This window comes from Neolamprologus multifasciatus, chromosome 3 (genome assembly GCF_963576455.1).
Source record: "Neolamprologus multifasciatus chromosome 3, fNeoMul1.2, whole genome shotgun sequence".
NCBI classification, from domain to species: Eukaryota; Metazoa; Chordata; class Actinopteri; order Cichliformes; family Cichlidae; genus Neolamprologus; species Neolamprologus multifasciatus.
Window position 1 is genome coordinate 6489842 of NC_140441.1, and position 17584 is coordinate 6507425.

At 43.3% G+C, this 17584-nt stretch overlaps 1 protein-coding gene and 1 pseudogene across 1 annotated transcript in view; both read right to left on the reverse strand.

Annotated features, from left to right (window-relative positions):
• The window catches only part of LOC146521294 (uncharacterized), a 139935-nt gene that overhangs the window by 11987 nt on the left and 110364 nt on the right, over window positions 1–17584 (reverse strand). The gene's annotated exons all lie outside the window — the stretch shown is intronic.
• Window positions 14838–15883, reverse strand: LOC146521295 (uncharacterized; annotated as a pseudogene).

Consider the following 17584-nt stretch of genomic DNA (forward strand, 5'->3'; position numbering starts at 1 on the left):
CATAAGACAATAGACGCCCAGGCTGAGATCTTCCTCCACCTCTCCTGTGATAGGTTTGTAGCTTAAACCTATTCGCTGGAACGTTGAAGACAATATAATTACACAGCAAAGCAAGACCCCAAAGTAGGCAAAGTTCTTCATGTTACTCATGCATGAGGGAGACCTGCCTGGAGCCAAGTGTCGTTCCACCACTTGACCCCCGTCAGACTCTCAGCCAGGTTCCCCATAGCACTCCTTTTATTGTGGTTACATGAATATGCATAGGGTCATTAACATATAACATCTTACATAGGTATACATGTGAACAAAGAATACTGTGTGTGTGTGTGTGTGTGAGTGTGTGTGTGTGTGTGTGTGTGTGGGGGGGGTCAGAGTATGACCCCATAAATGACTTCCCTAAACCTACTGGTCTGGAAAGTCCAGCAGTTCACATAAACAAAAGGCACTTAGCCTAAAACAGATATAGCCACGTTTATCCTACCATAAAACAATAAAACAATAAAACAAGGTACGACCTCCTCCCATGCTCCCAGGATGTAGGTGTGGATTCCAGAACACTCTGGAATCTACACCAAGCCTTTGCAGCCTGCTAAAGATCACACATCCTATCACTACACAATTGATTATACACCTCTAAGCATATATAAGTAGATATTTCTAAGCATAAATGACAATCAACAATACAAAACCTAACATCCTGTATTTCCCCCTCCTGCAGAGAGAGTTCTTGAAGGGAGGAAAGCTCCTGCAAGATGTGACAACCTCCCCCACCAGTTGAAGAGCCCCCAGGTGGCTCGACGCACCGGTGGCACCCTGCCCCCATACACCCACCCGCCCACAACCCCGGCAACACACCAACCAGGACCCAAGCCCCCGAGGCCCGGCCAGGGCCCCACGCCAGAGTCGGAGCGCCCCCAGAACCTCACGCCCGTCCCGGACCCACCCAGGGGCTGCCAGGCTACCAGGTCAGTAACCCACGTCCATCAGCACAGACCCTCCCCTAGCCCCGCTGCACGCAGCCACGAGGAAACCGTCACCTAAGAGCCAACAGAGCCCCCCCTAATTGGCCATGACTGCTACCCCGGGTTGAGCCCCCCTTTACCACTCCAATCTGAAAAGTTTATCATATTATTGTTTTGTAATATGTCAGGGTTGTTCCATATAGGTGTACGTTTGCATGGGATTAATGAAGACTCTGTCAACTTCAGAAACTCCCACCATGCTGCCAGAGAAGAGCTGATGTTGACGCTTTTGAAGCATTCATGTTGTTGGATGAAATAACCTGACTCTCAACATCAGCAAAACTAGAGAAATGATAGTGGACTACCGGAAACAACCAGTCAGAGAACACCAGCCCATCCACATCAACGGTGTCAAGGTCGAAAGGGTCAGCAGCTTCAAGTTCCTTGGAGTCAACATCACAGAGGACTTCTCCTGGTCCCTTCACACAGACACTGCTATCAGGAAAGCTCGCCAGTGGCTTTATTTCCTGAGGAGGCTGAGGAAGTTTGGCATGAACGCCAACATCACCTCAAATTTTTACAGGTGTGCAATTGAGAGCTTGCTGATGAGCTGCATCGCAGTTTGGTACGGAAACTGCTCTGCCAGCAGCCGTAAATCACTACAGAGGGTCGTGAAGGCAGCAGAGCACATCACTGGCACGAGGCTTCCTGCCATTCAGGACATTTATCTGCAACGGTGCCTCCGTAAAGCACACAGCATCATCAAGGACCACAGCCACCCAGCACATCAGCTGTTCTCCTTGTTACCATCTGGCAGACGTTACAGGAGTCTGTCTGCTCGAACTACAAGACTTAAAAACAGTTATTACCACCAAGCCATACGACACCTCAACCACAACACTTAAACACACACAACACAGTCCACAGGACGCACTCAGAAGCTACCCTGCAGCTTCACAAGTACTCTGTTTAATCTGCACTGGTCACTCCACTTTATTGTTATTGATATTTATATTTAAAAGTGCAATACTGTGATTTTTCGCTGCTCATTCCTGTGCAATATCCCATCTGCCCTCCCGTCATATTTCTTTTCAAGATTTTCTTATTTAATCACTAGTGTACATATATTTATATTTATAGATACATATATATTTAGTCCTCTTTTCTCTTTTACCATGTCTCTCTAATATTTTGCTCCTTACTATTTTTCTATTTTTTTATTATTTTATTTTATTTTATTATATTTTATTATATTTTCTTCTACTGCATCATGCTGCTGAGTGACTGCTGCTCGTCAAACAAATTTCATTGCAATGTTGACCCTGTGCTAACTTGCATATGACAAATAAAACTGAAACTGAACTGAAACTCTGCTCAGCTTTGTTGTTATTCAGCCTCTGCATGTTTACCTCTGCAGGTGAGTTTTAGCTGTCAGGAGATAAATGACATTTCAATGACAGATAAAGAGAAAGAAATAGAGTAGAATTATTTCATATTCATTCCGTTTGTCTGTGTGTGTGCAGGCAACATGAGGCTGCACACATTAATTTTGTAATAAATGATATTATTGAAAATTCTTTGTGTGTAAGTACAGTTTAGTGCTGTCTGATCATCACTCTGATTGGCTGCTGTAGAAGTTAACAGTGTTACTTTGATCGTTAACCTCTCTGCGCTGTGTTGTTTCCTCTTTCAGATCACAAAAGCATCACAGCTGAGTCTGGACAGGACGTCACTCTGACATGTCAAGCTCAAGCCCACATCGTCATAGTTATAGAGTGGAGCAGAGCTGACCTGGAAGATGAAGAACTTGTCCTTTTATATCAGCATGGACGACTTGTTCCAGATTACCAGCATCCATCTTTTGAGAACCGGGTAGATCTGAAGGACAGACAGATAGCTGATGGAGATGTGTCTTTGATTCTGAAGAATGTGAGACAAGATGATACTGGAACATATGAGTGCCGTGTCATCAAGAGAGCTGGAAAACCTTTGAATGTGTGCATACAATGATTATGGCTGCACCTGTAATAAAAATGTTAATCTGATGCCAGTAGCTGTAATAAACAGTTTAATGCAATGTTAATGATAAAGTTATATTATTAATGCAGTAAAATAATTCCTTTATTCCCACAGTTAGTAGTGTTTGATTTAGTGTTTTCATAAAAGCCTATTTCTTATGCGTATACTAGTGCACAGACATGTGGTTTAAAGCCTAGACAAAAAAAATCCTCCTCATCAACACTTTTTTGTTTGTCGGGGGACATTTGTTTTGGAATAAATGTTGTTCTTTTGATTTGACTTGCAGCAGGCCGTAGCTTATTCAACACAGTGGATGGTGCAGCAGAGATACCTGACTCAAAACAGGACACTCTTCCAGGGCCAGTGAATGTCACCTCTCCTCCACCTACAGTTAGATATGAGCAGCACTTAGATGTATTTTTTGATTTTGCTCTGACAAATATTAACATTTTAGAAATTCATTCTCCTGTTCCATTTTTGATCATTTCTATCACCTTTTCCTAATGTGCCTGCATTTAATTCCAGATCCTTGTCTCTGTGTCGCTCTGTGTACCTGGCCTGTACCACCACAGTCGCTGTCTTCACAGTTTCTGCCCTCCACCTTTCTTTCACACAATGTTGTGATCATAGTCCTAAATCTTTGCATGTGATTAGCTACATTAAAATGAAGGCCAAATGAAGATGACATCAAGTCATTGTGAGCTGAGATTCTAGGTTTATCCAATTTTCACAAGAAGTCACCAGCAGGGACAGTACCCTTACTTGTTGAGAGTCCAAATCAGAAGAAGATGTTTCTGACTCTGGAGGTGTGAAACATGACTGACCTTAGGTACCGACCAGAGTGCACGGGTCACATGGGTGGTGGGCGGGTTGCAAGGGGTCACCCACGATGACAGTGGTTTTCCTGAGAATGGAGGACATGGCAATGGCCTCCATGGGTGGCAGAGGGCAGCCAATGTTTTTTTAGTGGGGTTATTTACCCTCTGTGCCGCCTTTCTGTTCTCAGTTGTGGCCCCTGCGTACCTAATAGCCAGGCAGTAGGAGAGTACGCTCTCCACTGAAGCACAGTAAAAGACCAGCAGCAGCTTCTGGTCTGGGTTATTCTTTCTTAGGACAAGGAGGAAATGCAATTGCTGCTGGGCCTTCTTTACCAGCATGTTGGTGTTGTGGGCCCAGGTGAGATTGACAGAGATGTGGCTGCTGGACTCATGGACTGTTTGGGGCCAGTTGATGAGGTAATATTTAAATCAGGATCAGGATTAAGGTGGTCCAGTTTGGTGGTAAAAATGTCTGGGATTATGGTGTTGAACGCTGAGCTGTAGTCCACGAAGACCATCCTCACGTAGCTTTTCCTGTGAGGGCTATAGGTCGGTAGCCATGACCAGGGTGCTTGGAGGGGATTGTTTATTCCTGAGAGGGATGTAGGCAGGGATGAGGAGCAGAGAGATTCTGTCAGATTGTCCTAGGTCATGGAGGGGTGTCAGTCTGTAGACCTGCTTGATATCTTCACATGGTCCAGTGTCCTTACCCCTCTGGTAGGACATGTAACATATTGGTGGAATTTGGGGAGTACAATTTTCACACATGCCTTATTAAAGTCACCAACAATGATATGGACGCCCTGGTTGCTCTCTGCTGTGGTCGCACCTTTCCTTACAGGAATATTTGGTGTGATCCTGGTAGTGTAATGTCCAGCTTGGTAACTCCACCTAGGCATTGGGCATGTTTGGATGGAGCCAAGATTCAGTTACAATTCAGTTTCAGTAGATAACACTCCCAGACAAAACAGTTACAGTAAATTTCTGATCAACTATAAAAATATTTTTTATGATGTTGTTGTGTATTATGTTGTTTCTTGTCTAAAAAAGTGCTATATTAATAAGTTTTAGTTACTTACTTACTTCACTCATCACCTACTTGACAGCTGACACCCTACATATGTTTCTAACCTTCAGGTCAGCCAGGAGGAACCGAATGGATGGATCTGTTGGAGGGATATGTTGGACTGATTGTCGTAGTAGTTTGTTTTGTTATTATTGTTGTTAATGCAAGTATGACAGTTGTTGGTTGTGCTATTTCACTTGCTGTTTGTAGAAAGCAGCAACTTCCCAAGTCTGATGATACCTTTAACCCCTATTCCAGCTGCAAATTCACACATATAAGTGAATATAAGTGCACAGGGAACCAGGGTTGCTCGAGCCCAGGTCCCTGACAGTACCCTGCATGCTGGACGCTGTGCCGGACATGGACATGCAGGACCCTCCATTGTGCTGACCTCCTGCTCGGGCAGAGCGGGTCCCTCCGGCGGCATTGCAGCTGCGGATGATTGAGCAGATGGTAATGGTGGTGTGGCAGCCACAGGCGTTGGAGATGATGGTGGCGAGGCTGCCATGGGTGTCTGTGATGGTGATGTCGTGGCAGCCTCAAGCAGATGGACTGATGATTGGCATGGTTATGGCAAGATTATGGTTATAGTAAAGGAAAATAGTCCTTGTTACTCACGACAGCTGACTTTTGAGATGTCTGGGAATCTGGCTGTGTTGAAAAGGGCCGGCAGCGTGAACGTCGCTTCCATGTAGACGACGGGGCCGGCGTACCAGGCTGTGAATTTACTGGCTGCCCGGGCCAGTGAGCAGCCTTGATTGGAGGGCGGAGGTGGAGTTAATTAAGAAATGTGTAATACCCAAGGGGAAACCACACAGCCACTTTCCCACCACATTATGAGCCTCTTCCCCGGGCATCTCCACATAAATAAAATAGCTGTGGCTAAATAAATACTTACATGTAAACCAAATGAATGGCCTTTTTTATGTCTGTTTTATGAAGTCTGTTTTTATGAAGTCTCGCACTTCTGTTTAATCAGTTTTCTGTTTAACATTTATTCAGCTGTGTGAATCCTGTCCTGCAGGAACCCACCCAATGGATTAATGAAGTTTTATTTAATCTAATAATCTAATAACTTTGATCTCAGCCAAACCGATTTAGTCTGGAACAAATAAAACACCGAAAAAAGGCAAACAATTATGTCTATGAAGGTTGTCAGTCATGCAGGTCATCGTAGACTAAGGAGCTTGGAAAGAAAAGCATCTGGACTTCTTTGAGCTGCTCGAAGATGTTTCACCTCTCATCCGAGAAGCTTCTTCCATTCTAAGGGTCAATTGGTGGGGAGTCCCAGATATAAACCTAGTGGGAGTTTCCCCCCAAAGAGGGACAAAAGGACCCCCTGATGATCCTCTACCTAATCACATGGAAGTATATGCTCTCTGCACTGGTATGTCATCTTTTAGGTTTATCACCATTTTCTGATCCGGATTACAACCAATATCATTCCCATCCCACGCAACGACCCTGCACTCATCAAACAACATTCTCTGGACAATCTCTTTTTGTCCCTCCTCCAAATGATCAAGATTCACTGGCGGATACCACGACATTGGGAGAGGTCCAGCTGACTCCACCGTTATCTCGCGAACTGTTATTCCAGGTGGGCACTCGTTTGGGGCCTCGACCTCCACAATACGTTCAACCGGCTGTAAGGTGCCCAGGGCCGTCTTCCTTGTCAAGGTGATATCATGTTTGGTGTCATTACTCAGAGCAATGGTGATGTACGGCTTAGCTGGATTCTGTATTTCAACTAACCCTGTCAAGACATCGAACCGCTTTAGGGCCTGGTTACCCTCATCAGCCTCAAACAGCACTAAACAATCAAACGGATTCATGGTTGATGGAACCCGGCACTTTAACCAGGTGACCTGTTCAGCAGGGATAATCACATCCCTTTCAACTGTCCTCAAGCAGCCTTGTGTAATGTTTGGCTCTACTGTCTGGATTAAGCTTACGACCACCTCACCTTTCTCAGGGGGAAGACAGATGGCATTACACAGCAAGGTAACAAGAGTAGGTATCAACTGCTCTAGTTGCTCCTCAGTGATCTGTTCCAAGACATTGAAACCGATCAATGGTTTGTCCATAGGCAAGGTACTGACGAGGAACGGAGTACTGACGGAGAGGCTGGGGTCTTCACCCCACGGTAAGTTGATCATGATGGGTACCCAGCCATCAAATGATGTGGTTTCCCTGTTCAATTCAATTCAATTCAATTTTATTTATATAGCGCCAAATCACAACAAATGTCGCCTCAAGGCGCTTCATAGATACAGAGAAAAGCCCAACAATCATATGACCCCCTATGAGCAAGCACTTTGGCGACAGTGGGAAGGAAAAACTCCCTTTTAACAGGAAGAAACCTCCGGCAGAACCAGGCTCAGGGAGGGGCGGCCATCTGCTGCGACCGGTTGGGGTGAGAGAAGGAAGACAGGATAAAAGACATGCTGTGGAAGAGAGACAGAGATTAATAACAGATACGATTCAATACAGAGAGGTCTGTTAATACATAGTGAGTGAGAAAGGTGACTGGAAAGGAAAAACTCAATGCATCATGGGAATCCCCGGCAGCCTACATCTATTGCAGCATAACTAAGGGAGGATTCAGGGTCACCTGGTCCAGCCCTAACTATATGCTTTAGCAAAAAGGAAAGTTTTAAGCCTAATCTTAAAAGTAGAGATAGTGTCTGTCTCCCGAATCCAAACTGGAAGCTGGTTCCACAGAAGAGGGGCCTGAAAACTGAAGGCTCTCCCTCCCATTCTACTTTTAAATACTCTAGGAACAACAAGTAGGCCTGCAGAGCGAGAGCGAAGTGCTCTAATAGGGTGATATGGTACTACAAGGTCATTAAGATAAGATGGGGCCTGATTATTTAAGACCTTGTATGTGAGGAGCAGGATTTTGAATTCAATTCTGGATTTAACAGGAAGCCAATGAAGGGAAGCCAAAACAGGAGAAATATGCTCTCTCTTTCTAGTCCCTGTCAGTACTCTTGCTGCAGCATTTTGGATTAACTGAAGGCTTTTCAGTGAGTTTTTTGGACATCCTGATAATAATGAATTGCAGTAGTCCAGCCTGGAAGTAATAAATGCATGAACTAGTTTTTCAGCGTCACTCTGAGACAGGATATTTCTAATTTTAGAGATGTTGCGCAAATGGAAGAACGCAGTCTTACATATTTGTTTAATATGTGCGTTGAAGGACATATCTTGGTCAAAAATGACTCCAAGGTTCCTCACAGTGTTACTGGAGGCCAAGGTAATGCCATCCAGAGTAAGAATCTGGTTAGATACCATATTTCTAGGCTTTTCAGCGCCGAGTACAATGACCTCAGTTTTATCTGAGTTAAGAAGCAGAAAGTTAGTGGCCATCCAAGTCTTTATGTCTTTAAGACATTCCTGCAGTTTAACTAATTGGTGTGTGTTATCTGGCTTCATGGACAGATAGAGCTGGGTGTCATCTGCATAGCAGTGAAAATGTATGCTATGTCTTCTAATGATGCTGCCTAGGGGAAGCATGTATAATGTAAACAGAATTGGTCCTAGCACTGAACCCTGTGGAACTCCATAATTAACCTCAGTGTGTGAAGAGGACTCTCCATTTACATGCACAAATTGGAGTCTATTAGATAGATATGATACAAACCACTGCAGTGCAATACCTGTAATACCTACAGCATGTTCTAATCGCTCTAATAGGATATTATGGTCAACAGTATCGAATGCTGCACTAAGGTCAAGAAGGACAAGCACAGAGATGAGTCCACTGTCAGAGGCCATAAGAAGATCATTTGTAACCTTCACTAAAGCTGTTTCTGTGCTGTGATGAACTCTGAAACCTGACTGAAACTCTTCAAATAAACCATTCCTCTGCAGATGATCTGTTAGCTGTTTGACAACTACTCTTTCAAGGATTTTTGATATGAAAGGAAGGTTGGAGATTGGCCTATAATTAGCTAAGACTGCTGGGTCTAGAGATGGCTTTTTGAGTAAAGGTTTAACTGCAGCCACCTTGAAGGCCTGTGGTACATAGCCGATTATTAGAGATAGGTTGATCATATATAAGATCGAAGAATTAATCAATGGCAGGACTTCTTTGAGCAGTTTTGTAGGAATGGGGTCTAAAAGACACGTTGATGGTTTGGAGGAAGTAATTATTGAAGTTAACTCAGAAAGATCAATTGGAGAAAAAGAGTCTAACTTAACATCAATGAAACTAAGAGTAGCTGTAGATAATATTACATCTGTGGGATGATTATTGGTAATTTTTTCTCTAATGATAAAAATTTTATTTGTGAAGAAGTTCATGAAGTCATCACTAGTTAACGTTAAAGGGATGGTTGGCTCAAAAGAGCTCTGACTTTTTGTCAGCCTGGCTACAGTGCTGAAGAGAAACCTGGGGTTGTTCTTATTTTCTTCAATCAGTGATGAGTAGTAAGCTGTTCTGGCTTTGCGGAGGGCTTTCTTATAAAGCAACAAACTATTTCTCCAGGCTAAATGATGATCCTCTAAATTTGTGACACGCCATTTCCTCTCCAGATTACGAGTCATCTGCTTTAGGGTACGTGTTTGAGAATTATACCACGGGGTCAGGTACTTCTGATTAGAGACCTTAGTTTTCACAGGAGCTACAGTATCCAGAGTCGTACGTAGTGAGGAGGTGAAATTATTAACAATGTTGACTCATATGATTGTTGGGTTTTTCTCTGTATCTATGAAGCGCCTTGAGGCAACTTTTGTTGTGATTTGGCGCTATATAAATAAAATTGAATTGAATTGAAATTGACTGCGCAAACTTTCAACTCATCAATTTTCTCGAAGATTTCAGGCAGAGGTCGCATGACTAAGTCAGGCAAGTATCAGTCTTTCCAATGTTTACTTATGATGCAAACTTGAGCACATGTGTCAAGTAGTGCTTTCACTGCTAAGCCATTCAAATTGCAATGTATGAGAGCTTTCTTACCGATTAGCTTAGCAACTGCCCCACGTTTAGTGTGGGGTGCCATAACACCAGACGTAGCGAGTGCCTCACCCTGCTGCTGGTTAACTACTTCTGATGTGACTGGCGAGGGGAGACTTGGTTTGCTACTGTTAAGGTTAGATTGGGTCCCATATGAAGAGGACCCACTGCTTCAACCCTGTCATGCGGTAGAGAAACTGCTGTGGTGTCTCACTCATCTTTTCTGGCACACATTATTTCTTGAAAGAGTTCTGTACTATTTTTCTCTCTCAGGTGGGCCTGGAGGAACCCCTTCAGTTCAAGTACAGTCAAATCGTCTTTATTGATTAACATATCTTTAAAAGTTCCAGGATTTAATATCCTGAGTGCTCCATGAACTATCTCTGCATCAGGGAAGCCTTCTCTAATCCCCTCATCCATCTGTTTGTAAATGTTGTTGCAGCTAATTGTAACCGAGGACAAGGTATGACTAAACGGGGCAAAGAAATAAATTGATCATTTATTTATTACATCAATTAGACATACAAAATCCCAGTTATTTCCAGACAGGACTTACAACACATCCTGCTGATATCCCAGCTGCACATGAGACTTACCACACAAACAGTGCAAAAATAACACAACACTGCAACCCGTCACACCCCGCTTAGCGACACTGCAATCGTGGCACGCACTGCAAACAATTCGGGTCTCAGCGCAGCTGGGAATCAGCGCTATGCATGACCTGCGATCTGGGAGATAAAGATAAAGGGAAGTGGCACAGACAATTAAACATAAAACAAAAAGGGAGGTTAGTCCGCCCTTACACAACTCACTCTCAATCAATAACCGCCTTTATGGCTGGACGGACTAACCTAAAACAAAATTACAAATCAATCAAAAGAACAAAAAAAAGGACAGCACAGCTGAAAAACAAACAACATTATCAATTAAAATATTACCCAATAAAATATAAATTTTATGAAACCATTCAAAATCATGAAGCTAAAACAATCACTCAATATACCTACAATATTGATCAGTTTCCCTGCGTGCAGTCGATCTAGGGCTTGATAAATTCTTCTATTAAGATTCGTGGTCACCCACTCGCACCCGAGTGAATTCATTGCTTCTGGTTTTTTCCACAGAAGAGCGCTGACTTCACCCTACACACCCACTACCTTTTCACAGCTCTTTAGCTAATCACCTGGCAGAGAGCAACAAACTGCCAGGTGACACTTGTTACATAATGTAGGGTGTACTCTAAATTCTATTCTCTGGAGATAAGAGAGATCTCTCAGAGAGATTATCCCCTAAAGAGTGGGCTGGGCCCTTGGCTGCCCGGGTGGGTTGGGTTGAAGTGGGTCGCTCTGTGTTAGGTTAGCTTGAACTGGCAAACCTGTTGGCTGTCAAGGTGACTGTTCAGTGGGGACCATTACATTTTGTCTAAGTCTTTTGCCAAGCTACTCATAGCTATTTAACATCTCCTGCAGCTCAGCGTTAGTGATATCAGGGATGGAGCTGGCTAGGCCAGTCTGACTACTTGTACCTGCAGCCCCAACTGCAAGGTGGCCACGATCCTGGACGAGCCCCCAAGATTTGTTACTGGTCCCAAGGATGAAGACCATGATGACAAATATGTTTCCTGTAAAAGCAGGTGAAGAGCGGAGTAAGGAAACACAATGAGTCTCTGTTTTCCTCCAGAACGTGTCTGAGTCTGATTTATTTCACACAAACAAATGCTATATAGACACTACCATAAGCTTTCAATATACTATTCAGCTGGTTCCTCATTCACATCAATTACATTTACTTATTTCACATCCTCAGTGAAATGTACTCTCTTTACTGGTTCATTTTCTCTAATTAACATCTTCTTTCATAACAGTTACATTCCTTACTTATATCAATGAACACATCACATTGTCTTCTACAGTGTCTTACTGGCTAAACAGTTATATTCAATACCAGCATCGGTAAATATATCACATTTGTTCCCTTCAGTAATTTACTGGCAAAATCACTATTTAGTGCATATTGAAACCCAGCTTGTTTAATTAACCTGCCATGCATCTGTTAGTTACACAGAGTTGCTCAGAGTGCTTGTGTTACACTAGCTAATCTACTCAGTCACTATTAACATTCACATCTCACAGAACTGATTTGAGTGGAGCATTACAAAAAGTTTGCAAAGAGTATAGAAGCGCACTGACTCTGCTTCACGAGTGCTCCACCTAACGGGCGGGGCTCACGATGTGGCCGCGTGGGACATTCATCTGGTTTCTCCCCTGTTTATGGTAAATGGTAATGTTTACATATAAATAACTCTGGTGGACCTCCTTAAACTCTCCCATTCACATTAACGTGGTTAACCATTGTAACAATAAACAACATTTTCGGTACGAGCACCATTTACCGACCTGTAAAAGCAGGTGAAGAGCAGAGTAAGGAAGGCACGCTGCGTCTCTGTTTTCCTTCAGAACGCGTCTGAGGAGGCAGTGAAAGGTGGGCTGCACCCCAAAACCCTGGAGCAACCATCAGCGTTCCGCCCTCACGGCTTTCTAACATAATATGACTCCCTTTTTCAAGGATTTCGATTCTTTTAAAGAAACTGAATATAAATACATATAGTAATAAAAAATGTCCCATAATACAAATGTTTTACACAAAATGATATTAATGTGGCTATTCCCTCACAGGGGTACCACAACAACATCATTCAGGTAGGAAACAGCATATGCAATTTGAGGAAGCAGCTACCGCTCCATGAGGTGCTTCAAATAAGCCAAAGGTAAGTGTGACGAATTGGTACGAACCATACAGAGTGGAGAAGGCCGTTTTTGTCTTTGGACTCTGCAGACAAGGGGATCTGCCAGTAAGCGTTGGTTAAATCCAGCATTATAAAAAAAGACAAGCAGTGATTAACCAGTCCAGGTCAACCCAGGCATTGGACAAGCATCAAACCATGAGACCATGTTCACTTTGTGAAAATCATCACCAATGTTCCCTCTAAGCTGCGCGTGTGCACAATTGTGCACTGCTGGCACGGTCTCTGTGCAGAAAAAATCTGTGTTGCGCACAAAATAAAATTCTAACCTGAAGTGAAATTAAAGTAAATACGTTAACAATTCTGTTTTGCAGTGTTAGTCAGTGACTGGCTGCTCCAGTATGGGATTATAACAAAGCCACCTTATCCCATAGTCCAGCTAATCACGCGATTCACATTCGTATATGCGCAGCTAATCAACATCGTTGACAGGCTATGACAGTGCCCTTATGTGCCGACACCTGTGTTTTAGCTAGCAAAGTGGCGTGGCTGATGTGGAGGGAAGCCACGTTAATGACAACATGTACAACCATTGGAGATGTGAGCAGGACAGACGGAACAAGTGACGGAAAAAGTGTGGACTTTATACCAGTTTTTAAATTGTGTTGATAGACCACAAAAAAAACAGAGTTGTGATAAAAAAAATGCAATGTTTGGTTTTCTTACAGAATACTATTGTTGTTTATATTTACTGGGGGAAGAAATTGTAAAAACTGCATTTTATAAAGAAAACGCTCTAAAGCACTCTCCACCTGTGAGCAAAGACAAAACCAAAACACCCCCACCCTTTCCCATTGGTCAAAAAATGTACCATGTTGTTAAGAAACGGAAGTTGTTAAGAAGAGGAAATTTTAGGAGTGATGGCAGTGTTTTGAGATGTGAGAGATTTGTGACGTTTAGCGCCAATCTTGTGTAGTTAGTGTGTAGTCAATAGTTTTGTTGTGTGTGTCAGAACAATGAGGCGACTGCTAAATGTTACAGGAGTGATACATCTCCTGTTGTCAGGCCTGCAGGTATCAGGCTTTTGATGTTCTCCTTTATCTCATAGTGGTTAGAAATTATTTTTTGGAGAGGCACAAATAATTTGTGTGGCATCAGATTTGATGCAGAACACCTGATTGTTCTGTAAATAGTTTGAAACATTTGTTTAAAAAAATGCCTTACCAGCGTTAACAAGTACAACTACTAAACACTGCTGTGTCCTAAGGGAACAAAGATTAAAATGTAACAGGGATAACATTTTAGAGAATTAAAATCCCTCAAAGCAAAAACATGAACTTGATTTACATATCTATACATGCAGCTTCCTAAATGTAACATTAAGGATTATTCACTGCAGCTCCAGAAATCAGAGTTACCTCATCAGATCCAAGTGTGGCATCAGCTGACACTCTTTACAGGAGATTCCATCTGAACTCTGTGGAGCCTGATCTCAAGGTTTTTAAGTCCAACCCTGAAACCAGAAGAGGATCTTTCTCTCTCTTCTGATTCATTGTGATCCAGTGATTTCAGTCCTGCATGATCAGGCTGATGTTTGCACAGAGCAGATAATGAAGTGAAGGTTTTTGCACATTGGTAACAGTGAAACAGTTTATTTACAGTGTGGAATCGTTTGTGTTCGGAGTATGAACTGAGATTCCTGAAGCTCTTGTCACACTGGTCACAACTGAAGTTCACTTCCATGTGTGTACGTTCATGTTTGTTACGATGACCTGATTGTGAGAAGCTTTTGTCACAGTGTCTGCACTTGTATGGTGTCTCTCCTCCAGTGGTGAAGGATAACCCATACTGGTCACAGATGTGCTTTTTGACCCCACTGTGGAAGAGTTCATGTATTTTAATGTACTTGGTGTGTGGAAGGCTCTCCCACATTCTTTGCAGTAGTTCATTTTGGCTCCAGTGTGTCTACGTTGATGTGGTTTTAGGTCTTGTTGATTATTGGAAGTTTTTCCACAAAGGTCACAGAGAAACTTTCCCACCACCACAGTGACGACAGGGCTGAAAACTGGATCCATGTGCGTCGCTCCACTTCTAAACAAAGACATTGTAAGTCAGGGAATTCCTTCAACATTTTTATCCTGAACGTCACCTGAAATAAAGAGCATCTCTGCCAATGTCCAATTACATTTTACTGTTTACATTATAACACTCGGGTTACTGAGCGAAAATGAGTCTTCATTTTTCCAAACAGTTCATTCAGTATAACTCCATAGGTTTACTGATCAGACTTGTTCCAAACACTCAGGTTACAATTACAAGATAAAACATAAACACATCCTCACAGTAACTGCACTTGTAGAGTTACTTTCTGGAGTGGATCTGTTGGTGTTTTTTCAGGTGATGTGGAGATTTAAAAGTCTTCTCACACAGGTCACATTTGTAAGGTCTCTGCTCAGAGTGGATAAACATGTGTTCTTGTAACTTTCCATCTGTTGTAAACAGTTTCCCACACTGATCACAGCAGTAAACATCATTTCCAGTGTGAATCCGTAGGTGAATATTTCGGTAGTTTTTGTCACTGAACCTTTTTCCACAAAAGTCGCAGCTGTACGCCTTAATTCCAGAGTGGGTAACTAGATGTTTCTGTAAGTTGCTATTTTGAGCAAACGTCTTACCACACAACTAACAGCTGTGTGCATTAACTCCACTGTGGATGAGTTGGTGTCTTTTTAAGGATCCAGCCTGGGTAAAAGACTTTCCACACAACTCACAGCTGTAAGGTTTAACTCCACTGTGGATGAGTTGGTGTTTTTTTAAGTATCCAGCTTCAGTAAAAGACTTTCCACACAAGTCACAGCTGTAAGGTTTAACTCCACTGTGGATGAGTTGGTGTTTTTTTAAGCTTCCAGCCTCGGTAAAAGATTTTCCACACAATTTACAACTATATGATTTAACTCCACTGTGGATGAGTTGGTGTTTTTTTAAGTGTCCAGCCTAGGTAAAATACTTTCCACACAAGTCACAGCTGTAAGGTTTAACTCCACTGTGGATGATTTGGTGTGTTTTTAAGTGTCCAGACTGGCTAAAATCCTTCCCACACTCATCACAGCTGTAAGGTTTAACTCCACTGTGGTTGATTTGGTGTGTTTTTAAGCTTCCAGCATGGGTAAAAGACTTTCCACACAAGTCACAGCTATATGATTTAACTCCACTGTGGATGAGTTGGTGTGTTTTTAAGTGTCCAGACTGGGTAAAATACTTTCCACACAAGTCACAGCTGTATGCTTTAACTCCACTGTGGTAAATGGTAAATGGTAAATGGCCTGCATTTGTATAGCGCTTTTCTAGTCCAAGGACCCCAAAGCGCTTTACACTACATTCAGTCATTCACCCATTCACACTCACATTCACACACTGGCGATGGCAAGCTACGTTGTAGCCACAGCTGCCCTGGGGCGCACTGACAGAGGCGAGGCTGCCGGACACAGGCGCCACCGGGCCCTCTGACCACCACCAGTAGGCAAACATGGGGTTAGTATCTTGCCCAAGGATATTTGGCATGCAGCCAGGAGGCAGCCTGGGATCGAACCACCGACCTTCTGATTAGTGGCTGACCTGCTCTGCCACCTGAGCTACAGCCACCCCAAAATCCCCACTGTGGATGATTTGGTGTGTTTTTAAGTGTCCAGACTGGGTGAAATACTTCCCACACTCATCACAGCTGTAAGGTTTAACTCCACTGTGGATGAATTGGTGTGTTTTTAAGCTTATAGCCTGGGTAAAAGACTTTCCACACTCATCACAGCTGTAAGGTTTAACTCCACTGTGGATGAGTTGGTGAGTTTTTAAGTGTCCAGTCCGGGTAAAATCCTTCCCACACTCATCACAGCTGTATGTTCTCTCTCCCTTTCTTCTGTGAGGTTTGTCGGCCTCCTGAGAGTGCTGACTTCTCGCTCCATGTTGGTCCTGCAGTGACAGAGATACAAACAGAGGCAGTGAGTGAAATGTAGTCGTGGAACAAACTGAAACTCCCTCCATTAGTGGAATCAAACATGTCAAAAAAACACATTGTCAGAGATCACGTGACCCGTCGGCAGGAATGCCAGCATAGTTTTTAGCTCTGCACACATTCCCACTGTTTATCACTATCCTGTCATATAAATTAGTTATCTCGACGCCGATCCCACTATGGACACCTCTTCAACCAGAGAATCACGGAAAAGAGAGGTTGCTCAGTCTCCGTTAAAGAAGAAGTTTAAAGATTTCTCCTTCACTAAGGAAGACCTCGACGAGGCTATTGCTAACGGTGTAAAGCTAGCACTTCAGGAACAACAAAAGTCCCTCGATTCAGTGGTTGCCTCGGCAGTCAGGGAAGCTATGGACTCTATCTTGATTCCTGCTCTGCACGACCTACGCACAGACCTTCAAAAGACCAATGAAGTGGTAAATACTGTTAGCGGGGAAATCGAGAGGGTAGCTGTAATGGCTAAATGCACTCAAGACTGAGTGGACTCAGTGCAAGCCGCCGCACGTGAGGACAGATGATCGGTTATCTATCTAAAGAAACAACTCGACCTACTCACAACAAAGCTTACAGATCTGGAGGACAGGGGTTGCAGGAATAACATCAGGCTTGTTGGCTTACCTGAAATGCTGGAGGGCTCGGATACAGTTGGCTACATTAAGGCTAATCTCCCCAAGTGGATTCCGTCGTTGGAGGGGCGCGACATCAGGCTTGTTGGCTTACCTGAAATGCTGGAGGGCTCGGATACAGTTGGCTACATTAAGGCTAATCTCCCCAAGTGGATTCCGTCGTTGGAGGGGCGCGACATCGACATCGAACGAGTGCATCGGGTGTACGACGGCCGCAATACTAATACCAAGAAGCCTCGTACCCTAATCTTCAGATTATTACGGTGGCAGGACAGATCAGCAATTCTCAAAGGGGCACGCAAAGCATATCCAGTGAAGCATGCCACCAACACCACTCTTCTTTTCTTCCCTGACTTCAGT